Below are 16,067 nucleotides of genomic sequence, written 5' to 3'. Positions count from 1 at the left end.
GTGTCATAGATAGTAAAAATAAAAATTGCATTTCCTAATCTACTATAGAAGCTAAGTATATGATAATTTCTATCAAATATACATAGATTGCATGGATGAAGTAGATCCTAGAAGGAATAAAAGAGAAGGTAACTAAATAGGTGGCTATTTTATGTGATAATATAAGTGCATTAACATTTCAAAGAGTATGTTGATGTATTCCAAGACAAAACACATTGAAATCAAGTATCAATTTCTAAGAGAGAAAGTGTATGAGAAAGAAGTTAAGTTGGAATATTAACCAACCAAGGTACTGATTATAGACATTTTTACTAAGCCACTACCTAATGATACTTTTGAGTATCTAAGAGGTAAGATAGATTTTATACCCCTACCTAAACAAAATTAAAATGGTGTTATGGCATCAATATAATGGATTTGTTGAATATCTTTCACTATGGATTGATTTTAAGAGGACTACTCCTTAGGGTGAGAAATTAAAGGAGAAAAAATATTGTTATAGCTAAAGGTGACCTATGCTATATGGAACAGAGAATACTATTAGAATAAAAGTATCTTCTAAGGGGGGGTAATGTTTTAGGAATTTTGTGATGTTACCACGACTATATTATGGTGTCTTCATCAATGCCAAAGTTGGGATTGTTGATATAAATAATGCATGACATTTTTAGCTAGATGCAAAATTTATTAAGAGTGTTGTGGTATATGTTTGATGCCAAGAAGACTAGTTATCATATTATCATTAATGTCAACTTAGTGTAATGCCCCACCAAGGGATCCAAAAGAATTAACCTAAAATTTCACTAAGTTTGGTGGCATTTTTTATTTTTTAAAACATGAAAGTTAAACCATTCACATCAACACATAGTAGCGGAAGCAATAACATCTATTTAGCTAATAGCATACATAAACATACATAACATGTTGCATTCCTTAAGGATCCCATGATGTTGAATCACATTTAAATTAACTAATATTAAGTCCATCAAATACCACATCCATATGAAAGAATAATGAAAAGTCCAAAATCCTTAAAACCATATACATTTGTTCTGAATGCCTCTTGGAAAATTAATTTTGGAATGCTCAATCATCCACTGTACATGTCACAGGGTATGAAAGGCTTAAAATAATATATATAAGTACAAATAGTATACATCATCCTCTTTAGATCCATGATACAAGTGCAATAAAGTAAATGAAACCATTCACCATACATGATACATCCATCCATCAATATAGATATAACAACCATCATAAAACACAACTAACTAATTGCATGGTTCCTCCCAACTGTCAATGGCATCATTAGACCATCATGGGCCCTAGCCATCCCTCTACATGTAACATCCCAAGTCACCAAAGAGATCATCGGTACTATCATAATAGGGATGTCACTCCTAAACATGCTACAACATATGCATAAAGAAATCTAACATGCAAGAATAAAACATAAGATGATCCTCCAAAGAAGATAACATCATCTATCACATGCTAATCATCAATATAAGGATATGTGTTAGTAAATAACATCTATCATAATGATCCAAGAACAAAATGAAGGTAAATGCCAATAGAGAATGCTCCAGCCACAATGTCTTGGATGGACCTCAAATGTTAAGAGTAAAAAAGCACTACCACCCGACCATGTGGGACCTAAATGGCCCACTCCCACCATGCTAAGGAGATAATCTCAAGTCCCAAATAGGATATCAAATCACATAGCACAAGTACTCTCTAAGCTCGGGAATCATAAAAGTATACTAACTCAAAGGTTCCAACAAAGACTGACATCTATACCCAGAGGCACACAACACTAGTAGATTTGAGGTCATTTTTCGACCAAAATTTTTGACCATTTATTAAATTGGTCAGTATGGAAAGGGAAACTATGGATTTTTTTTAATCTATGCTCGTGTTGGTCAAAATTTTCACCAATACGAGCTTAATATGTAAAAACGGCAAATATTGCCCATTTCATTGTATTCTATATTCAGCTTCAATGTGCGCACAAGAGTTGAAGAACCAGGGAGCTATTTGACCAGAGAAAGAGATCCATAGTGAAAACATAGATTTATAGGTTAGTTTTATGATAGAGATCCACATCAAGTGAAATCATTCTATTATTAATCATGACAGATTTTCTATGAATTGTCTACATCGTGCATGATCCAATGGATTCTTGCATCGAGAGGCAGGCATTAGTTGCAGAGGCCCTAATAAAACCTATGGCCTATTCATTTAGCTTTTTCATTTCACATTGCCATGATGAATGAGTGTTTTCATGAAGTTCTATGTGGGTCTTATTGAAGAGACCTTTCTATTGGTCTATCATAGATTTTCAATATAACAGGTAAGCTTTTGGAAATACTAAACCTCGAGTGTTGTCCTCTTGTTTACTTAGAGATTTTATGCCTTCATTCTCTATGTTTTTAAAGTGATCGATACATTTTATGTTACTCAATGCTGATGAGATGCATTGTTATGCAAAATGGTGATTGGTTTGCATTATTATTTAATGTTTTTTTTTCAAAACAATGTGTTTTTGAACTGCGAAATCCTTGCTCTGATTCCTGTGTTCTAATCATATATTGATCTTCTCCCTTCATTTCCATTTTTCTCCATCTATAACTAGACTGCAGTTGCATTTTAAGACAATGACCAAAGGAAGACATTGAGTTCAGAACATCCTGAAATTAAAACACTTCAACTATTCCATCGAGTTTTATGAAATTGGGTGTACCAAAAATTGTTATGACGAAAACAAATAAATCACAAAGATTTTGCTAGAAAGAAACATAGAGTCATTTACTATGAATCTATCGAGAAATACATGCATTCAATGAATACTAAGTGAGTCCTTTGCCCTATCTCTTTTTGGCTATTATGAAAGCATGATATCATCTTTGATTCTCTTATTTGTTTTATGCTTTTTTTCATGTCAAGCCATTATGACAGTTGGCTTACTATACTTTATCAGTAACCTGTTTTCCTCATAGGGGTTTCATACTTTATATGGCATGAGACCGGTTCTCTTCTATTGATCTTTGTTTCACATCTAAGTTGTGATCTTCATTTCTCTGAATCTTTCTTAAACCCTTTAATTTCTTCCATAAAGTATTTTTTGATACATTTAATTACATCATTTTTGATAAATAGAGAGGCTTAAACCAAATCTTCTTTCAATAAAGGTTGGTGTGGACTATGTACACTCTCCATAATGGTTTCAAAGTGATAAAATTGGAGTTTTATAGGATCTTTTGGCTTCAATAGCTCTCTATTCCATATTGGTTCTAAAGAGGGCTTAACCTCTCCCCTTGCCATTTCTGCAAGGCCTTGAAGAAATTGACCTACTCCTTGTCCATCACATATACTATGGTGGAAACTCACTCCCACAACAAAACCACCACATGCAAAACGAGTTACCTATATGAAGTAAATACAAGAAATAACAACAAAACAATGCACAAATCTTGTTAAAAAATCATATATTAAATCATTAGTATAAATCAAAATAAATAAGTTACAAATCCATCAAATGTAATGAAAATGATAATTAAAAAAATACTAGAAACTAGGAGATCCAAAAAGTTGCTTGAATATAGAAATTGGAAAAGAAAATTCAAGATAATAAAACCCAATGTAAGAGAGTAATACAACTCAATATAGGATAGTAAGAGTCAAGGATTTAGGAGTATCCATTCCACCAAATTTGTTAGTGGCATCGATCTTAGAGTCTTGCACTTAGCAATGTTAGAATATTCTTGGTGGGTTTCTTAAGAACCATTCAACTTCACCAATCATTAACATATGTTTTGATATACGAAAATTGTAAGTAATAGAATTGACTTATTGTAACATTGTTATCATTTTGTTCAAACTCCCATTAGAACACTTTTCATCAACAAATGTTTCAATATACTAAAACTATGAATAATAAGATTGCCTTACCTTGGTGGTGTTATCATTTTGTTCAAACTCCTCTTCCATCTATGACCTTTCCAATTCATTTTTGAAAGAAAAAGCACAACCCTTCTCCCCACCCCCCTTCTCCTCAGGGAAGAATTAAGCTTGGAATAAAAAAGCCAACTTTGACTATTTAACACTTTGGTCTAGGAATTAAGCTTAGTGTGTGATGTTTAAGTTGTTCCTTCTCCCCAACCCTAACCCCAAAGATAAAACACTTTCTAAAGGAGATAAACTTAATCCTTCACTTTTCTATAAATAAAAAAGAAAAGTGAAGAATTACCTAAACAACCAGAAGATGAAAGTTCTTGATAGGAGTAGTAATAGGTGGAAGTGAATAAAGCAGCTATTGAAATGATGGGTTGCCATCATCCAAATCTCCCAAGGCTGAAAGAGTGTTATCTGCCATTGCTTCCACAAACAGAGTGCCCTCACCTATGCAATCTGCTTCAAAATCCCCATTTTCTTTTCCTTTCAGCCTCCCAGCCAAGGGAAAATAATACACCAACACTTTGGAGAGAGCCTCTCTAATTGTTTTTGCAGGATCAATAGAAATATTGTCATGAGCATTGTAAACTAATAAGGAAGTAAATATATGTCTTCTTAACATGGCTAAGTTATCAATAGAGGAGAGGGGGAGAATAGGTTTGGGTGTAGGTAGAGAAGGGGCCACCATGACTGGTTTAGAGCTCTTCACCTTCCACTCTCTTGCCCTAACTTTCTCCATTCTTACTCTTATGATACTCAAATTGTGAGTTAGAAACTAATACTCAAATTGTGAGATTAAAATAGCATGTAGAGATCCCTTATATATACTACTCCAACCAATAAGTAACCAAATTATTCCCTTTATAACTATTGCTACCTAAAACAAATTATGTTGTATGTTAAAAAAATTATGTTGTATATTTTTAGTGGGTTTTGTAATTATATTGTGACTATAAACATCACACTATCAACCCACTCCAGATTTTGCATTTTTAATCCCTTCACTAAAATGGCATCTCTTTATATTGTTAAAATAAATAACTCATGATCCTCAACAACCAATTATTGCACTTTCTATGGGCAAAGAAATCTATTTTGAAAAAGAGTTGTTTCATAAAAGTTGGTGCAAATGGGTTGGTAAACCCCTAGAAATACAGTAAAATGCAAATTTTGACATTCATAATTGATTGTCACACTTAAACTCCAGAGGGCTCGATATACTACATAAAAATCTGGCTATATTGGCTACTTAAAAAACTAAAAGTCAATAGTGTGAACTCTTAAAAATCAAGAGGGAAAAAAAAGCCCAAAAGATATGATATATTTTTTTGTTCACACTTCATCCAACAATTGAATTGCTTGCTAGTTAAGATAAGATGGGTAATAAAGTCATGAGCTATTTATTATTCAGAAAAGTTGCACAATGATAGAAGGGTGATAAATGAAACAATATATTTATATTACATGGTATTGAAAAAGTAAAGAGTATAGTCATCACTACATTGTGATAGAAAGGCAAAAGAAATTCAATGGTTTTATGAATATATGCAATGGTTGTCTTGTTTAGAACTATTTCGGAAAAATCTATAATATTCTAGTGGACTTAAATGAACAAAACAAAATAATAGAATTCAAAAATAGCATGATTGAATGAAACATAAGTATGATGTTATTAGCTTTTTGTAGTATTATCTGTAAGCATAATAAAAGAAAAGGGAGTAAACGAATCTTTATAATAAGGGGAAATTGTTTTAATCTTTATTTCATATTTGAAATCTTTAAAAAAAAAATGTCTTAACTTTTATAAAGAAATATATTGTTCAAAGAATCAAGATGACAAGCTCAAAATAAGTCACCCTACCACCCAATAACCTAAAATCAAGTATTTAACATTTTGAGTTTGTAGATCCAAAAAAACAAGTATCCTTAAGTCTAATATCATAGCATCTAATACTTAGAATAAGTACAATAGAACTTTCATTTTACTAAAGAAACACTAAGGCACAAGAAGTAGATAGGAAGAAAAGGAAAGAGGAAAATAGGAAAAGAAATTGAGGAAGACTAGTAATTAGAACTCAAAATTTTGACACTAGAAGATCACATTCCATCCACCACAAACTTGAGCTGACCTCGAGGAGTGATCTAACAATAGCTCAAATGAGGAGGAGTGGAACATAAACAATCTTGAGAAAATAAGTAAGCCTATAGGTATCTTTAAAATGATCCAAAGGTACAACCATGGAAGGAACCACCATTACTTCTATGATTTCACTAATTTTCTTCATAGCCTCCTAATGGTGGTCACATATTTAATGAAAATTTTTCAATGACAAATACTCTTCAAGAGTGCCATATTCATCAATGTCATAAAATATAAAACATAATAATCATTCAAAAAAAGTAATCATGTACTGTTGCAAAGCATAATCCAAGATAGGAGGACCAATATTTTTATGAGTACAAATAAGGCCAACTCTTGAACATGGAGACACTCTTGCATGATATCTAGATATGTGGTCAAGAATCTTGAAGCAATCTCAAAGAATATAGTAGTAGAATTCATCCTGGTCCATTTTTTGTCTAAGATCTCAAGAATGGCATGTCAATAATCTCATGATTATATAGTGGAGACAATCTAGTAGTTGAGTATCCTAGCTTTGTGCTTCTCAAAATCCTACATGCACTACTACATTTAACATCATTTTTCTACCAAAATTTTTGACCATCAACTAAATAAATTTAGGGTGGTCAAAATGTAAAGGCAAAAATTTCTCTTTTTTACATATAAGACCTGTGTTGGTCAAAATTTGGACCAACATAGGGCTTATACATGCGCAAAGGAAAAACACATTTGTCCTTTTATGTCTTTCTCACACCTGATTTCATTTCAGGTTTTTGGAGCATTTTTGCATGGTTTTTGGAGAGCTCAGTTTCATTTAAGGTTTTCTTTGCATTTTTGCATGGTTTTTGGAGAGCTTGATTTCATTTAGGGCTGGTCTTCAAAGTGAATCAAACCAGACTTTGAGGGTTGCTAGAGAGAATCTGGTAAGTTGTTTTGTGATATATTGTTTGTTTTTTTTCAGTGACTAGAAGTGAAGATGGAAAAGAACTTACTCTGATATAAAGGTTATTTGAGATCCAGTTTGGTGTAGTAATGCATATGGGTTAAACCCAACAAACTCAAAATGAACTGAGTTGGCCTCTCTCTGGAATAATGCCTTTATATATCATCTTAAAATGAAAGGATGTTGTTTTGTTTGCCTAGAAAATCTTCTTTAACTCTCTGCTCATGCTTTTGTATAGATTGTTTATAAGACATTCTTCCTTGACTAGGCAGGAGCTAATAAAGCCCTACTGTATTCAATTGTCTACTATCAAAGAGTCTGTTGGTGTTTTAAGAAGTGCTAAAACTACTAAGTGACAAAATGCTTAATACCAAAATGACAGTACATACACAATCTAAAGACTAGCCTATTCTTATTAACAATTGCATATGTAAGGTATTTGGACCCAACTTCAACAAAACCATAGATGGTTTTCTACTCTTTTGGCTCTGCAAAACCAGGGTGGGTGTACCCAGGGATGGTTCAAAACTGAAAGAACTGTATGAGGATTGTTCTTAGTTTCATTCTGATTCTCATTTCAAGATCCTTAAACATATACATAATTCTTACTAACTTGATAAAACACATCCCATAAATAGATATGGCCAAGAATTCTTCTATAGATCTACAGATGTTTTCAACAACAATGGCTAACTAAAGCTAAAACATTCCATGCAAACAAGTGTTGGCCAACTTTGAAGATCTATAGGAAATAAAAGTAAAATTTGATTTGATGATGCATTTGAAAAAACATTTGTAAGATATTTCTCCTTTAGCTGAAATAACTTGATCAGTGCCTAATCCATTGGGGTTCAGAGTCTATAGCAAATTCTTAGATCTAATTTGTTTCCTTACAACAAATTCTATCAGCAATTCTTATCAGAACTTATCATTCAAAAATCCTTTTCAATACTTAAGGAATCTTATCACATTCATCAAAGCCTTTATTTAATCCATTGAATTAACAACAATGATAAATGGATATACAACCTAATTTGATTGCATTCAATTGCATAAGCTTTTACTCATACAACATCAAGGTAGCCAAGTATTTAAAAGGAGACAAAATTCAGAAAGAACTGATAAGGGGATAGTTCATAATTTGTATTCCTTTCCTTTGAAAATGGTATATCCTTTATAGTAGGCTCAGAATGGCCTTCAGAAAGAAACACAGGTCATTCTATATTCATGTATTCTCAAAGAATTTGACAGCAAAATACATTACAAACTTGCTTTCAAAATTTGGACCAAAAACCAGACTAAGCACAATACTTAGAAGAAATAGAATTCGGACCCTTCTTTAGCCTTGGGATCTCACTTAAATAGTGTGAGATGCAACAAGCTTTGGGCTAAAGAAAGTGACACGTGTCCTTTTACAAAAATTGGGTAAATTACCCCTTTTCAGAAGAAAACCGAACAAACAAAACAAAACAAATAAAACAGAAGGCAAATGATAGTTGGAGCATAAAATCTTCAATTTTGTCCTTTTCTCTAACTACTCCCAGTTGGTAGTGCTTTGATTTTTGCGATTGCTTCCCAGACAAATATTTCTCTTTTAGTGGGCTAATCACATTCTTTAACTGTTGTTAATTCATCCACTATTTTCTGCCACCTGGCATCAGTAATCACCCTTCCTTCTATGATAAACCTATTCACTTCAGTTTCAATCTTGAAAAGGGTATCAATTAGTTCATTGAAAAGACATTCATCAATACCATCTTGGAGGAAGGACAACACTTGTGGCAAGTCTATAATGTGATCAAAAGAATTAGACCACTCATCAAAATCTTTTAACTTATCATTAGAATCGATAACAGAAGGAATCAAAGAATACAAAACCATTTGTTAGCATTTTTAATTTACTTTGAATTACTGTCAACTTCCCTGTGAAGATTTGTAATAATTCTTTCACTTTGTCCGTACCTTCCTTCATAGTAATAACTTTATCTGGGAGATCTATCTTCTTGGCTAACAAGGGTATCAACCTGTCAAAAAATTGCATATAGGGTCCCCACTGTTGAAAAATAGGCTCAAGCCATCTAACTGCACCCATGCATACCTGTTCTACAGATTGTAGACTGATGAATGTATTATAAGTATCTTGAGATATTCTTTTTCAGAATGCTGATTCTATGATTTAATACATTCATCAAAACATTTTTCTTGGTATTATTGTCGACCTGGGAAACTTTTGTTTCCACACTAATCATAGGCACTGACACTGTTGTTCCCATAAGCATTTCTTATGTTTGGGCCTCGGCTTCTACTTTGTGCCTTCTTTCTTCCTCTTGCCTTGGTGCATGCTCTGCCTCTGCTTCTATCTTGAGCTATTCTTTGAGGGATTTTATTTCTGTTTCCAGAATCTTAATTTTTTCCTCCAACTCCTCTATTCTTTGTTTCTGTACATGGCTCATTTTGAGCTCTTCTTCATATGTTCTCTTGATATCAAGGCATTCATTAAACATTGCAGCTAACTTATCCTCAATTTCATCAACCTTTTCCTCATTCATAAGAGCAAAATGTTTTACCAAACTGGAGATTTCCTTCCCAGTAGTGCTCTCCAATGTCCACACAATCATATTGTCCTGAGCAGTTTCTTCTATATCCATCATCTTAGGCTTCTTGGTGTCAGGGGCCACACTCCATACTTCTAGGGTTTTAGTGTCCACATTAAAACCTGACCCTCTTTTAAAACCTTCACTGCTAGTGGCTTCATAACTGATGGCCTTATCTTGTCTTCTCATTTGGTCCAATACAAAAGCTTTCTCAATGTCCCAATGTGGTATTAGAATCATGCCACTCCTATGTACTAATTCCCTAGCTTCTGCGGCAGTCATTGTTTCACTTTCAGGGTCATAAGCCAATAGTTTTTCAACTAACTCTTTATTTTTCTCTGGATCTTCTCCTGACATGAGACTCAATGTGAGTTCATTTTGTTTGATTTTATAGAGAAAACTTTTAAATTCTGATGATTTAATAAAATCATCATCTTCCATGAATTTCTCAGATTGAATGAGCCTGTCATCCAACCTTGATGCTGCAATTTGCATGTCAGTAGAAGCTTTTCTTGCTTCAATAGCCCTTTGATGAAAATAATTTTTCCTAATATCAGAAAAATACTCACTACTTCCAGACATGACTTGTATAGCTCTACTTACCACCTTTTCAGGGATGTGCATTATCTTTTGTCTTTTATTTTTACTGTAGCACCCAGGCTGATGTTGATGGCTACTCTTCTTCCAAATCAATTTCTAATTGTGTATCTGGTTCAGGGGATTCTCTATTTACAATGGCTTCTTCTCCCTCTGGCTCATGAGGCATTTGTAACATAATATGATCAAAATTCTCAATCATTTTCCTCAGATTATTTGGATATGGAACTTCTGTATAAAAACCCTTAAAATCAAGGTTGGTCCTCTTCAAAGCATTTTCCACTTTCCTTATTTCTTCATACTTCCTCAATAACCCATCTGCCTCCCCTGTTGCTACTATGTTGGCAATTAGGTCTTCTATAGGGATAGGCTTACTTGGAGGCAGAACAAAACCCCTAATGGTCTTAACCTCATTTGCAATATAACTGTCAGGATCATACATCCTATAGGGCCCAGTAGCAAATTTATACTGACCTAAATAGTCACTCAATTCCTCAAAAGCATTCTTGCCTATTTCAAAGTTTCCTACCTTAAAGGTTCTACATACAAAAGTAGGCTTATGTAGAGAGGGAGGGATCATTTCTTTATTCATCAATAAGAATTGACAAAAGAATTCAATAATGGCCAATTTAGGGGGTAGATATTTAGGCAATAGATGAGGAGGTTGTGGGCATGCAAAAACTCTGATTAAAGTACATTGTTTAAACAAAAATATGCTTCCCCAGTTATGATCCAATTTTATTTTTTCATCTAAGAAAGAGGGCCTAAGCAGAGTCTTCAAAACATTGTGTGCCCTAAAGAAAGTATGATCTAGCTACCTCATAATAACAGAACTGAAAAAATTGAAAAAAACTAGAGCACTTGAATAGAAGAAATCTTTATGCCAAATATGAGTCCAGAGTTGCACAGGTAACTCACCAAATTCATCAGAAGTTTGATCAATGAAGTCTCCACTGATGTACCCAATGTTGCTATAGAGGATAAGGTGCATCAATAATGAATAATGGTGGAACTTGAAGTCTTTCAATTCTCTTTTCTTAGCATCACAAATCTGCATGTGCATATTGTCAATGATAAAGGCCACATAATCATACTCCTTATGGTGAAAAGGATCCTGTATGTTGCATGCCATTAGAAAAAGAGAACCATATACACAATCCTCTGCACCATCACTTCCCAATACTTTGTGCAACCCATACACTGTGTTTTTGAAATAATTTTTGAACCTACTCAAAGGTAAAAAGTCTCCCACCTTTTTTGGGATTAACCCTACCTTCTTAACTTTGTAAGGAATGTGTGGCAGCATGACATTGTTTACAAAGTAGGTTTTATTCCTAGCGAATTTTCCTTGTAAGTCTGCAATGTCAATAGGTACATCCATTTGTCCCATCAATCCAAAAGCCTCAATAAAAGAAGTTCTATCCAATGTACATAATACACTCCCATTATGCCTGTGAAAAGTCTTGGTTACTGGATTGTATGAATTTATTAGGGCCTTCAATAGTTCAACATCAACGAACACTTCTGGAAAAATTAATTTTGCCATATTTCTATTCCAAGGGTTACATACTGGCACATTCTCTATTCTGTTCTGATAAAAGTACATAAAAAGATCATAGCCAGTAATTCTAGGGCATTTAGCATCTTGAACAAAAGCATAAGGGTCTCTAAATATATGATCGTTTGCAAAAATTGCATTTGACAACCCTGGAAGGAGTTTTAACTAGTCTTCTGCATGCTTGTTCGGTTTTCTAACCCTTGTCTTCTTTTCTATTTTGACAGCAGATTTCTTCCTTTTTCCTTTTGGTGTGACTTCTACCACATCATCACCCTCATCTTTGACTTCAAATTCTTCTGTGTGCACCTCTTCAACTTCTTGGTTGGCCATGTTTTTTTTTACTTTGAATTCTTCTGCAATTTCTCAGGATACACAAAGCTTTGTAGCTTTCAAAACTTCAGAACAACACAGGAACAAGCTTCTTGAGGCTGGTAATTCAATTAAATCCTTGATGTTTTAATTATATATCTGCCAACCTTTTTAATAAATTTAGCATGCATGAGCTTTAAAACTTATGATCGCAGGTCGCCATCAGGGTATATCAACCGCAAAATTGGATTCTGATTGTACTTTTCAAAACCTTACTTTTCTTGGCTACAGTAATTTTGTCCTTTTTTTCTTATCTGTCGTGACACATCAAAGGTTCTTTCTTATATGAATATCTTCCACTTTTACGCTGAGTCAAACCTTTAATCTTTGTGATGCTAAAAATGCTCTCGATGGATCTCTATGCTCACTCGGAGAAGCTTCAAAATGCCCTAATCGTAGGAACGTAATGATGCTCTTACACTATTTTGCAAATCCCTTTTACGTTCCTACGAAACCTTTTACCCCATAGGATCTCAAGCCCTTCTACTATGTGTTTCTGCCTTTACAATTTAAGCTTCTTCCGTATAAGCGTAAAGATCCTTAACTCTGTCTTATTACCTTTTACGCTTATACATAGCCCTTTACATCGGAACATCAAAAACATTTTTACTAACATCTCTATTCTTACGATTCAACATTCCTCGTGTGAGTGTAAAACCCTCATTCAAGTTGTCCTTGTAGCCTTTACGCTCCTACGTGCACGTATCTGCAGAGACCTTGGAAATTCCCTCTACGTTGTTCCACTTATTTCATTTCCCGGGGCAGCATAAGGCTTCAAAACTTATCTCCCGCTCTTACGACTTAGCTTTATTCGTATCATCGAAGAGCCCTCTCAACTACTATTGCAGTCTCACATCTTCCTTTTATCGTATGAGTGTAAACCCCTTTTACTGATCTTCCTTCTCACCTCTTTATGCTTACATGCTAAGACTGGATCCATAACCACGGAAAAAAAGAAAAATAGCTCTTCGTTCATATGCTTAACCTACAAGCGTAAGGGTGTAATATCAAAAGCTAAAGTCATATGCCACAAGGGATGGGCATATCTAACATAAATGTCGTGTCTCCATCTGATTTGCTACAACTGGGCCCTTCTGACACTTTAACAGGTCCCACATGATTCCTTTACCGCTAAGAACAAATCTTTACGGTTGTCTGCGAACCCAAGAATCGTAGACACATAAATACCATGAAACCTTGCCTCCGTGCTTACGAAAAAACCTTTACTCGTAACACCGTAATACCCTCGCGTGCCCTTCAGATCATGCTTTACACCTTTACGCTACCCATTGAGGCGTATATGCATAGATCACATTGCAGGCTTCCACACTCCTTCGCTCAAGGTATTTAGTCGTAAGCTCATAGAAAGAGCTTTTCAAGGTGCGATAAATCCTTTACGCCTCTTCGTTGTATCAGAAAGCATGGCCACGGAAACCAAAAGAAAAAGGCATTCTGTTGTTATGTGAAACCTCACACTATAAGAACGTAAAGGACTAACTTAAAACATTTTACAACTCCTTATGACAAATTCAAAAGGGATGCCATCAATTTCAGACCTGGGACAATTTCATGGCTATTTTAAAAGATCAATCTGGAGAAATCAATAGACTCTGATAACACATGAAACAGGGCAAGACTAGGGCAATCCTTAAAAACTCAAATGATTTCTCATCATAATTTTCAAAAAAAAATTGCAACTGTGAAAAATCAGACCAACAGAGTCTTCCCCAAATCAGACCTTTTTCTGCTGTGTGTCATCCAATTATTTTCATTTTCATTGTTTTTGTTTTTATATTTCAATATGTGCATATGGAATATATATAGACATGATGCAACATAAATAATTGCAAGAAAGATCTTGGTGGGCATCAGTATAGTAGTGTGTCAAATAGTGCCTGATGGGTTGTGATGTGTGCTGGAGAGTTAGAAAGTTCTTAAAACACTTTATACCCTCTTGAACTTCTCAATCAAACCAAGAGTAGCTTTTTAAAAATTGGACCATTGAAAATAGGTAAATATAATGGAAGTTTGTATGAACCAATTTTAATTATATTTAGGATTATGAAACAAACAACACATGGTTGTGGGTGTCATTTCTTAACCTTGTTATTAGAGTAGCAATAGTAGAGTTTTGTATCTTCCACTCACCATCAAGCTTTTAACTATCCAAGGGAAAATAGGCAAGAGAAGCCATTGATAAGGCATTGAAAGAGATCATTCAAAAGCCTTGTAGCATGGAAGGAGTAGATTGTGAAGACTTCTAGCAATTCTATTGGCTTACCAAATGACATATGTTGTTACTATCAGACATACTTTTCTTCAATGGATGAGAAGTAGAAATCCTTAGGACATATCCTAAAGTTGGATCTCATCCGCTAGATCCAATATGGATGAGAAAAAAGAGTCAGCTTCCCTTAGTAATGGCAATCCTCTCATCACTTTCCCATATGCCCCTTGAGCTTTTTTTTCAAAGCGTTTCTTCTTAATAATTAGTAGGTAATTTTTCATGTTTTGATGGGAATTGTGCCATTTAACTAACAGTTCCCATGTGGAGTGCCTGCCAAACTGCATGTAGGCTTTTTATTTTCATCTTTTGAAGTTTTGCCTATATGGATGCATGTGTAGTTTTTAATGTGCATGAGAGTCCCTCATACAAGACCTCAAGGGGATCATTTTTAAGTTTTTCAAGTTAGTAACTTTGAAATTTTGATCCTCTTTCTTCTCCTTATTATGTGACCATCTCATTCCATCATCTTGTGTGTTGGTCTAGGTCACAAAAGCCTCAGGCTTATCATCAAAGTAGTATTCTAAATTTCAAATGAGGATTTTTTGTAATGATTTCTATTTTCCAATAAAGTCTTTAATTATAGAAAAAGATTGCACCTCTTAAAGATTGTGTTATTGACATTGTATTCAAATAATAGGAAATGTTCTCATAACAATCTTTGATGCCAATGTTGTAATGTCATAAACTTGGAACATAAATTGATAACCAATTTGATAAGTTGTAATCCAAAGCCTACTTTCTCGGGTTCATCCAGCCCAATCCAAAGCTACATTCTTTGAATCATCCAATATGATAATAGGATCATTTTAGTTACATTTGAAAACATTAATCAACAATTTCCATATGTGCAGATATAAACATTAACTACAACATGTCCAATTTATTTGCAGGTAATTGCAATTTTTAAATACTAAAATGAGTTTTCATCTTGGATAAAGAACCTGGCACTACTACATTTGATCTTATTTTTTGACCAAAAATTGTGATCATCAATTAAAAAGCTTTACATTGGTCAGATTGGAGAAGGGAAAAATCCTCTTTTTAAAAATCTAAGCCCATGTTGGTCAAAATTTTGACCAACATAGGCTTAACTTCAACATGGAAAAAAAAAAATTATTTCATTGATGCAATTTGAGAGCGTGTGAAGGAGCATTTCATTGTATGTTTGAGAATGCACGAAGGAGTTGTAAGGGTTATCTTCTACATTGTGGCAGGAAAAGATGGAGCACACAAAGGAGCTGTAAGGGTTTCCCCTGCCTCTCATTCCTCCTTTCCTACTCGACAAACCATTTCAATCCCCAGTTGGTGCTCATTGTTGATGAGAAGATCGATCAAGGAAGGAGGGAGAGAATGATATGATTGGTAGGTAACAAGATTTTTTGTCCCTGGCTTGACACTGAAGTTGATTGAAATTTTATTTCCCTCTCTCCTCACACTAATCTTGGGAGGTTCCTTTACTTGGATTACATGGGTGGTGTTCAACAGTGACAAGTTAAAGGAGTGGGGAAAAGCTAAGTTCTATAATGAAGTTTTGGTTGTCTCATACAATACTTGAGGGTTTTCATCTTCTATTGTAATTAAATTTTTGTGTAAGTTCTTTGTGAGCCATTATAATACATTTTTCTACCTAAATTTTAGGATTG

At 34.2% G+C, this 16,067-nt stretch overlaps 1 pseudogene; it reads right to left on the bottom strand.

Moving 5' to 3' along the window:
* Positions 1 to 3,072: 3,072 nt before the first annotated feature.
* LOC149563087 (10-deacetylbaccatin III 10-O-acetyltransferase pseudogene) lies at positions 3,073 to 4,693 on the bottom strand (annotated as a pseudogene).
* Between the last annotated feature and the right edge of the window lie 11,374 nt (positions 4,694 to 16,067).

The sequence above is a fragment of the Cupressus sempervirens genome, chromosome 4, assembly GCF_028749045.1.
Source record: "Cupressus sempervirens isolate cs-2001-9-10 chromosome 4, ASM2874904v1, whole genome shotgun sequence".
In the NCBI taxonomy this organism is placed as follows: Eukaryota; Viridiplantae; Streptophyta; class Pinopsida; order Cupressales; family Cupressaceae; genus Cupressus; species Cupressus sempervirens.
This window is presented reverse-complemented; position numbering and strand designations above follow the sequence as displayed.